Source organism: Haemaphysalis longicornis, unplaced genomic scaffold, assembly GCF_048455015.1.
Source record: "Haemaphysalis longicornis isolate Haplotype H1 unplaced genomic scaffold, Haemaphysalis longicornis Haplotype H1 scaffold_135, whole genome shotgun sequence".
NCBI classification, from domain to species: Eukaryota; Metazoa; Arthropoda; class Arachnida; order Ixodida; family Ixodidae; genus Haemaphysalis; species Haemaphysalis longicornis.
The window spans coordinates 370,509-380,946 of NW_027526240.1; the positions used below are offsets into that span (position 1 = coordinate 370,509).

General features: G+C 54.3%; 1 non-coding gene across 1 annotated transcript; it reads left to right on the top strand.

Moving 5' to 3' along the window:
• Positions 1–9,307: 9,307 nt before the first annotated feature.
• Positions 9,308–9,379, top strand: Trnap-agg (transfer RNA proline (anticodon AGG)). The gene has a single exon. It is a non-coding gene; the product is annotated as a tRNA-Pro (tRNA).
• Positions 9,380–10,438: the final 1,059 nt, after the last annotated feature.

Below are 10,438 nucleotides of genomic sequence, written 5' to 3' on the forward strand. Positions count from 1 at the left end.
ACGTCAAATACGGGTCGATACTCGTCAAGTGCAGCCTATACAGGCAACATTACGAAATGTGTCGGCAATGCGGCAAAGTGGACCACCGCACCGACGTGTGCCCGTTCCCCAATACAAAAGTATGTTTAGCCTGCGGAACACCAAACCCGGGCGTAAACCACGACAAAGACTGTAAGCCTAAATGTAAACTGTGCGGCGGCCCACACCCCACGGGGGCGACGGGCTGCACGAACCGTTACAAGACCCCGTACGTCGTTACACGCCGCCGATGGGAGCGCCAGAACGAACCGCAGGAACCGCCGCCTTTAGGCCTAGCGGAATACCCGCAGCTGCAACCAAAGACATCGGGCGGCAAAGGGCGCAGCCGTTCCCGCCAACGCAGCGGCAGCCGCCGACGCAGCAGCAGCCGGCGCCGGAGCGTGAGCCGAGGTCCGAACCGTAAAGGGCACGCGTCGCGATCGAAGGAGCGCGTGGCGTGGGTAGACATTGTCAAGCCTCCTGCCGCCGCGACCGCCGTCGCCGCAGCTGACGTTGTTCCTCCCAAGCAAGCGCAAATGTCAAGCCAAGCAGTCGCCTCAAAACAGTGAAGTGCACGCGCTGCGCGTCGAGAACGAACACCTCAAGCAGTTCATAGCCGAGCAAGATGCAACCATTGCCGAGATCAATGAGAAGCTTACGCGCCTCATCGAACTGCAGCAACGGCAGTCAGTGCCGTCAAGCCGATCGTCATCCGTCGAAACCGAAGAAGGCACACGCAACCAAGCATGCACGGTCCGCAAGCCCTGCGCCAAGTGCCGCGCCCCCGACTCCTCGGGTGATAGTTGAACTAACCTCGAAGAACGATTCGACCGGTTTGAAGCAGCCACAAACAGACGCCTCGCGGCACTCGAAGCGACCCAGGCCAATATCAACACGCGTCTCACGGCACTTGAGCAGACGTGCCAGACAATGCAGGCAGACATCAAGTCACTGCAGGCAGCCGCCCAGTCACTACAGACAACCGTCCAGTCAATGCAGGAAACCCTACTACAGATCCAAGCCACCATCGCTACCCTCGGCGCTGGTCCCCACAATCCATCATCTTCTGTGTAACGCCCAGTATGGCCAGACAATCACTGAATTCTCCACGTGACCTACTGATCTGGCATTGGAAATGCAACGGCTTTCACTTCAAGCGAGCAGTCTTACAACAGCACATCCAACAAGCTGCACGACAACCCGATGTCATCCTTCTCCAGGAGACCCACAGCGAAGCACCTCCCACCCTCCCTGGCTATCGATCACATGCCAGCCCGCCTAGCGCTCGCGCGGCCGGGAAAGGCACCAGCCAGGGGGTATGTACCTTCGTGCGCAAGGGAATCACCTTCGTAGAACATGCGCTCCTGAGCAAGAGTGCCATCGAACACTGCGTCGTCGAACTCGTTACCGGCAAGAAGCGCAAAGCAAGCACGTACATCGTCAACATCTACAGCAATCCCAAGCACTACCAACAACGATTTCGCACACTCATGCACCAGACCCGATAGCTGGCCACGGACAATACCATACTGTTGTGTGGTGAGTTTAACGCTTCCCACCAAGACTGGGGCTACACCGCGACCAACGCCAAAGGGCGAAACCTCTCGGACGAAGCCACAGACGCCGGATTTCACATACTCAACGACTTTGCCGCATTTACCCGCATCGGCACGTCGGTCCACCGAGACACGAACCCAGATCTCACGCTCTACAGACCCGCTCGTAACGGCATGCACGCTCGGTGGCGAAACACGGGACAGAGCCTCGGCAGCGATCATTTCATCGTCGAGGTGCTCGTGCCACTACGGTCGGCAGTGCAGGCCCCAAATACGCGCAAGCACAACATCACGGACTGGAACGCCTTCCGCACGTCCATGGAAAGCGTAGCGACAGACATTGAAGACATCGAGCAGTGGACGCAGGCGCTGCGGACGGCGACGGAAACGGCCACCTCAGAGATCGAGACGGACGAATCCGTTGCTAACGTCGACAGTCGCCTGGCGCACCTGATCGAGGCGAGTCAATCCTTACGACGGCGCTGGAAGGGCCAGCGCCACAACACCAAGCTACGAAAGAAAATCGCCAAGATCAACCGCGAGATCGAGAAGCACTGCGCCGTTCTGTGTCGGCAGCAGTGGCACGCGGTCTGCCAGGAAGCGGACGGACAGATGCATAAGAGCCGCACCTGGAACCTCCTACGCTACCTACTTGACGAGACTAAATCCAAGGGTAGGCAACGCCACAATTTGGCACGAACCCTGCACCGAGCCACGAAAGAGCTCGGAGAAACCGAAGTCCGAAAACGCTTAGATGCACGTTACCTGCCTGCCACCCCACCCGATGCGTTACCGGGATACGCGGGGGACGAGAACGCCCTCCTCGATCGGGACATTGAGGAGTGGGAGGTACGAGCGGTGTTACAAACTATCAGCTGCAAGTCGGCGGCTGGTCCCGGCAACGTCACAAACAAGATGCTGCGAAATTTGCCGGACTCGGGCGTTACAGCGCTAACTCGTTGCTTCAATGAGTGCTGGCGTTCGGGAAGGCTACCTAGACAATTGAAAGAAGCAAAGATGGTCCTGATCCCCAAACCGGGCAAACCCCCGCACGTCGACAATCTTCGTTCGATATCGCTCACGTCCTGCGTAGGCAAAGTGCTCGAACACGTGTTACTGAACAGATGGCAGCTACACCTACAAACGGCAGAACTGTACCCCAACACCCTTGTGGGCTTCAGAGCAAAGCTAATCACGCAAGACGCGATGCTACTGCTCAAACACGAGGTAGTCGACTCCCCGAGCCTCGACAATCGAGCGGTGCTGGGGTTAGATCTACAAAGCGCCTTCGACAGGGTCCGCCACGCGGCGATACTGACCCAGGTCTCGCGGCTAAACATGGGTGAAAGATCATTTAATTACATGAAGACTTCCTGTCAAACCGCACCACAACCATCCATGCCGGAGACACTCAGCTATCACCTAAGACCTTAGGCAGTGTTGGGACCCCGCAAGGCGCGGTGATCTCCCCCATTTTGTTCAACTTAGTAATGATCGACGTGGCCAACCACCTCGCACGCATCCCGGACCTTGGTCATACCATCTATGCCGACGATATTACGCTCTGGGTAGCGAAGGGAAGCGACGGCCACATCGAAGAAACCCTGCAACGTGCCATCGAAGTAGTAGACCCGTGCCTTCCAGACCCGCCTGGAAGGCACGGGTCTGGTCTGTTCGCTGGCCAAATCAGAGTTGCTAATCCTACCGCATCGAGAACGCAAGCCATGCGCTTCCGCGGCTGACAACATAAGACTACACACAAGAGAGGGTACCACCATCCCACGGGTCCTGACCCTGCGTGTCCTATTCCTCTACCTCGACGCCCATCGACGGAACGGTCTGACGATCCACAAGCTGGAGGCAAAGACCACGGCGGCCATTCGTCTCATATATACGCAAAATCTCCAACCGCCACGCCGGAATGAAAGAAGCAAACCTTCTGCGCCTGGTTCAATTGTTCGTCGTCAGTCTCATTGCGTACGTCGCGGCCTTCCACAACTGGCAAGCCGCCGAGCGAAGGAAGATTGCGGCGCTCATCCACAAAGCATACAAGGCAGCCCTGGGGCTATATGCTTGTACTCGCACAGACAAGCTCCTAGAACTAGGGGTACACAACACCCTAGAGGAGATTGCCGAAGCACAGCAAACAGCACAACTCGAGAGGCTGACCACCACCCGGACAGGCCGTTACATCCTACAGCGCCTGGGCTTGCGCCCACAGCAGCAACCAAGGCAGCTGCAGTCTGACCACGAAGCCTCCCTGCCTAAGGGCACGCTCGAGAGGCTGTACGTGCACCCACTGCCCAAGCATATGCACTCGAACACAACAAAGAAAGACGGCTCGCTCGGGCCAGGGCCCTCACATCTACGTACGCCGCAGACACTGGCGCTTCCTACGTGGACGTGGCGGCCTATCCGGGAAGACCCAATACCTACGTTGCCGTGGCGATGGCGGCCACGGACGGTGCAGTAAAGTCAGCTAGCAGCTTCAAGGCGCAGAATGTGAAGCAAGCCGAAGAGATGGCTATAGCCTTGGCCATAGTGAACCCGCAAACAACCACGGTACTAAGTGACTCCTCGGCAATGCTGGCATACGAAACCAACCAAGTGAACCCAAACACTGTGAAAGTGCTGTGCAGTGCGCGTACCAACGGGCTGCCGGTGGCACTCCGATGGTTCCCCGCCCACGTGGGTCCCTTGGGCCTCCGCGGCCGACTGACAAACCGGAACGAGGAGGCCGACTCCCCCGCGCGCGAGCTCACCAGACGCGCGGCGTCCACGAGTCTGGCCTCCTCACCGGACCCGTTCGGTGACGTAGAGATGCCCGACCCCCTCACCACATACGGGGACATCTTGGAGTGGTACCGGCAGACCCGAAGACGACGTCCGCCACCTCACCCAAATCTAAATCGGGAAGAAGCAGTTCTCTACAGACAATTACAGACCGAATCGCTCCTTACTCCAGTGCTTGCAAAACATCTGTGCCCCGGCGTATACGAAAGTGAAATGTGCCGTGTATGTGGTAGTGCGCGTGCGACACTCAGCCATATACTCTGGAACTGCAGGACACAGCCTGCCGAGGCAGCGCAAGGAACTCTGCCCTCTCATATCACAGAAGCCATGTACGCTAGACTACAGTGCACAAATCCAGGCCGTCCAGCAGGCGAAGGCTGCCCTGGCACGCCAGCGGCCCGAAAACGCAACCCCACCTGGGAAGCGTGAGTAGGCCCGGGCACCAGGCAGGTCTCCGCGACGTAGCGGCCACGTCCTAGCTGCCGGTGATTCCAATAAAGTTGTTCCTCCTCCTCCTCCTCCTCCCCCTCCTCCTCCTCCTCCAAGAAGGAGTGCGCGCCTAACGTATGAGCGGTGGAAAATCCCGCTCGCTCATCCGCGCGCTCGACCTTTGTCGAACAAGACGACCGGTGTCATTTCACGCGGTCGCAGCAGCGTTCAGAGAATGGGCGCACCTAAAGTGCGGTACAGAAGGGGAAAAGCTCAGGGCATTGACGAGAGCTCAAATAGCAGCTCTCTGTGCGAGAAGTGGCCTGTAGACGCCTGACTTTCTCAAGTTCATTGTTTTTCCTGACGCAGGTTTCGCCCTTTACGATTACATTTCTTTTTGTGTGGGACATTTCCAATCACGCGAAATGTCACCTTTCATGTTTGTGCTTGTCTGAAGTACTGCTGGGCTAAAACATAACTAGAGTAGTTAGTTATTCGCGTATTTTTTTTATCGCAACTCAAAGCCTGGTAGATCTTCAGTGGGGATTTGTCTTCGCACTTGCCGGCGATGCGGTTGCGTCTTCCTGTGTTGTTCTGTTGCTTGCCTGACCAGGCCAGAGATGTTCTTGGAGAGCCACTACTCGTCCCGTGACCGGCCCGGTGAAGCTCCAGCACGGTGTCGTACAGCCCAGGCCTGGAGTCGAGCGTCTGCCGAGCACTTCACTTCGAAAGCATCCCTCCGGACAACGGTTGAAGACCCTTATCCATCGGGATCTCGGACCCCCGGCGGAGAAGCTGTTACGAATCGGCTAGCGCCGCCGTACTTTCCCGCATCACTCCTCGGCTGTGCGGCGAAGCCACTGCGTGCGCCTTTGAAAACAGGCGCCACCATGTCGGTGACAAGTTTCGACAAGCCGAGTCAGACGCTTCGCTTTCGGCGCATTTCAAAACTTCGGCGGCTGCCGGCGAGGCTCGTCTCAACGCTCTTCAAGGACACAGAGGCCCCGTCGATCGCAACGGAGTCCTCCTCTCTCCCCTCTCTCGGACTCAACGTGCGCCGAGGCTACCGACGACTTACGAACTCTGGAAAGAGCGTTGTGTGTGTCTGTGATGTTCGTGGCGTGTTGCCGCTTGTTGGCGTTTTGACCGTTACCGCTTTTGGGTATAAATAGGCCCCCGCAAGCGTTCTAAACCATTCCTGTTAGAACAGCGAATCCATGCTGTCGCTCTGCTCGAGTCCTGTATTGTAACCTCGCCCGTCGGGGCATTGTTCTTTGGCTTCGACTCACCTCTCGCTATGAAGCAAACAGTTACGTTAGCCTACGGCTTCTGACCTTCTTCACGGCTGCAACAGCGGCTGGCCGCTCGCATCATACGCGCTACCACTCGTATGTCGGGGGCCACGGTACTCGGATCGGGTTCCCCCACTCGGTCGCAACACCGGGAACGCCGCCGCAAATAGAGCTTATTCACCTCTAAAGGGAGTTACGAAACGCTGCCTTGGTGATGACATTGCAATTCCCACACAGGGTTCAACTACTCCGCCTCGAAAGCAGCAAGTAAATCACACGGGAGTATTTCGCCTCTCGTTTTGACCGCCACGCGCTACTTACTCCTCGGAAGCGTAGCCCAATGCTTCCAAAGGCAGTGAAATATGGGACAAAAGTTTTTACTCCTAGACAGAGTGCCAGCACTCTTCGCCTTCTTAGTGTGTAGGGAAGGGGCGGGGCGTCGAAGACGGATTTACAAAGTGCTTTTTATCGATGATGCCTAGGTTGGATGACGAGCTAAGAGAGCGTCTGGAAGGACCCGTAAGCATATCAGAAATATAGAAAGCCGTCGATGAAGTGAGTATGGGCAAATCCAATGGACCAGATGGTTTAGGCGCTTGTTTTTACAAAGCATTCAAAAGTTAACTAGCGTTGATCCTTTACTACTTGTTAAAGGAAGCATATGAGGAAAAATGGCTGCCAAAATCGTTCAGACACTCGCTCTTTGTTCTTATTCCAAACAGCGACGATCCCGTTAAATTATTGTCGGTAAGGGCTTCCGCCCAATCAGTCTCACGAACGTCGATTACAAAATTTTTATGAAGGTTTTAGCACGCAGGTTGCAAGCGGCTATAACATATATTGTTGGGCCGCACCAAACGTGCGGAATAAAAGCACGCTCTATTCAGACCAACATTCATGTGACCAGGAGTATCCTAGAGTGCGTAGACGCTCTGGGTGGACAAGTCGCCGTACTACTTGACTTAGAAAAGGCGTTTGATCGGCTTACTCGCAAAATCCTGTTTGATATCCTGGAGCATGTTAAAGTAGGTGCTGCAATTTTAGAAGGCGTCAAAATGAGAGATTGCTCAGCGAGTCTCATCATAAATAAGAAAATAAGTAGTAGTTTCCAGATCCTGTCATCCGTGAAACAAGGGTGCCCTCTGGCACCTCTACTCTTCGCTCTGTACCTCGAGCCATTTTGTTTGAAGGTGCCCTACAATGGCAGCGTACACGGTTTCAAGCTTCATGAAAGTGAAGTTAAGATCCTTGCGTATGCTGACGACATTGCCCTTATCTGTACTGGCAAAGAAAGTGTTTGTGAAGCCGTGAATGGTGCTGTCATGTTTTGGAAACGACCGGAAGTGAAATTAACTGGGACAAAACTGCGGGGTTATGGCACGGAGCGCGGGATAACACTCCAGCCTCATTCGCAAGGGCACAGTGGGCCACCATACCCTCAAAATATCTCGGCGTACCACTTGACCAGTACCGCGACACGAAATAATACTGGGAAGCGGAGGTAGAACGGGTGAGAGAAAAAACGGCCATGTGCTGCGGTCGCGACTTATCAATGTTTGGACGTGCAACTGTGTGCAGTTTGTTTTTGGTTGCAAAGATCTGGTATGTTCTTTAAGTGGTATACATGACAAGGGTTCATGTGCGAAAATTGCGTAGGGTCTTTGCCGTATTTATATGGGGCTCCACGTGGGAGCGCACTAGCCGCACAAATCTTTTTCGTTCTGTCAAATGTGGCGGCTTGGGGTTGGTTCATTTATTTGTGAGACAAGTTGTGTCGAGATTTGCTTTTCTACGGACCAAAACAATGACTTTTTACGTACTATGATCCAACTCAGGCTGTGTGATGCCTTGCCTGGCTTTGTTGTGTCTTCTTATGTTACCAGGGGAACGACTGCAAGGGGATATTTACGAGAAGTGGTGCTGGCATACCAGTCCTTAAAGGGACCCAGACAAGCTTTGTGAAGATGGCAATCAAATGCATTCAGTTGGTATAACACATAACGGGGGATTTTTGAGCCAAGTGTGAGCCCCATACGTTGTACGGATAATTGTAAACAATTTTTGAAAATCGCCTTTCTCAGCCGATGAGCGCGCCGCCGCAGCGAGCCGACCGCGGCTGCCGCAACGGCGAGGCGCCCCCCTGATTCGGCCGATCGTCGGTCGCCGGCAACGTCACTGCCATTGGCTTCCGGTTGCTCTTCCTCCTTCCTGCGCGATCCCGAGGCAAAGGCGGGTCTGCAGCGATTGACGCGTGCCTAGGCGCAGGAATGTAGCTAGCGGAGAACGGAAGTCGAGCGTCGCGATGTCACATGGCTATTCTCAGTGTTTCCAGCTGCTTTGAAAGAAGCAGAGAGGGAGGAGGAATCGATCGGCAAGGGGGGAGAGGTGTACTTAATTGCTTCTGGCGCAGGTATACTGAATGTATATCAATAATTCCAATGGCATTGCATCGCTATATTGGTACTACGCGACAACAAAGGCATTTTGAAACTTTTAGAAAAGGCTTTTCTGGGTCCCTTTAAAAGCGCGATTTTCAATCGAATATCTCAGTGCTGTTAGCCGCAAAAAACTTCACAAAGACTTGATCGATGTGACAATGCCGGTGCCTCTGTACCGATCCTTACACTGTGCAGATCCAGGACAAGATCAGTCCGGTCATCAACGAAATCCTTTTTCTTCCAACTTCACAGCGGCACCTTTCCAGTGAAACCTTGGCTACAAGAAAAATGGTTGTTTGTCCCCTGGGGCATCGACTGTATTTGCCGTAAACCAGAGACTATTGAACACATATTTCTCGACTGCAGTGACGCATTTTTTTTCACTGGGACTTCCTCCAGCGAACTTTAAAGAAAGATCTACCGATAACTCCTTATGGCATACGTTTTCTGCCGACAGAAAATGACGAAGGTGTGCCCCACGACATGTTTATTGTCCTCAGCCTGCACAGTCTGTGGAAAACGCGTATGGCAGTTCGTCACGTCGACGTCAACGCACGTCCGGCGAGGGAATACTTTAAAGAAAGCATCGCATTTATAAGAAATGTTTACAACTCCCAGAAGGAGCCACCCTCGTGGATGAATGTATTGAACGAACTGGTACCCCTGAAGCAGTTTTAACCCACACGCACTTGCCAGAGCTTGGCCAGTGCTTTTAACCTTGTGTTGTGCAAAAGTTGTATTGCATGTTCTGTACCAAGCCTGTAATAAAGAAAAAAAAAAAGGCTCGTTGGTCTGGCGGTATGATTCTCGCTTAGGGTGCGAGAGGTCCCGGGTTCAAATCCCGGACGGGCCCATTTGTTTTCTTTGTTTTCATTTATTTCGGGCAAAAATAGGGGCAACCACGCTGCGTTGCCGTCCTGGCTCGTTGGTGACTCTAGGGGTATGATTCTTGCTTAGGGTGCAAGAGGTCCCGGGTTCAAATCCCGGACGAGCTCATTTGTTTTCTTTCTTGTTTTTATTTATATCTGGCAAAAATAGGGGCAACCACGCTGCATTGCCGTCCTGGCTCGTTGGTCTAGGGACTGCTTCCGGCTGCGCTTGCCTACGGACGCAGGATGTCTGGCTCCTCGGGAGCGGTAAATGCGGCCGAGCTTGGCCGCGGAAACAGGCCTTCGGGAACTGACAACTAGGACTATCAAGTTATGCTGCCTCAACTGCCAACAGGAAAGTTTGTTTTGAACACTGTTTTTTTTGCACGTTGACGTGAAAGCGAGGCCTTTCCGCGTAGATTTCCGAGATACGCTCACTCCTTTGGCGCTGCTCCCAGACGTTATCGCTCTGGGGGCGTACGAAATGAATCACGTATTGGCGGTTACCTTCAGTAATGCCGATGCCGTGAAGAAAATTCTTGCGGCCGACGATGTGAAAGTCACGCAGAGGAAGTGTCTAGTGATCGACCCGCACAACCACGACGTAAAAATTAAGCTCCATTGGCTTCTACATGGGGTGCCCGACGATGAGGTGCGCACGGCGTTTCTGCCCTATGGCAAAGTGATGGACATCTCAAGAGAGCGGTGGCGTGTTTTCGGCGTCACCGACAAAGGCTCGACGACTCGATTTGTGACCTTGAATCTCAAAGTGGGACTGACACCGCAAGACATACCGCACCAGTTACGCGTAGGCGGCGACATGGCACTTGTGATTGTTCCAGGAAGGGCACCGCTGTGTCTTCGGTGTCAACTACGGGGACACGTTCGGCGCGAGTGTCGCGTACCACGGTGCTCACGCTGCCGGCGTGGAGGAGGCGTGTTTGAAAACATATGCAAATGTGGCAGCACCGGGTGAGAGCTCGGACAAGTCCGAGCTCCTAATGGATGAAGACGATGCGGAGGAGGCCGCCAAAGGATTGCAA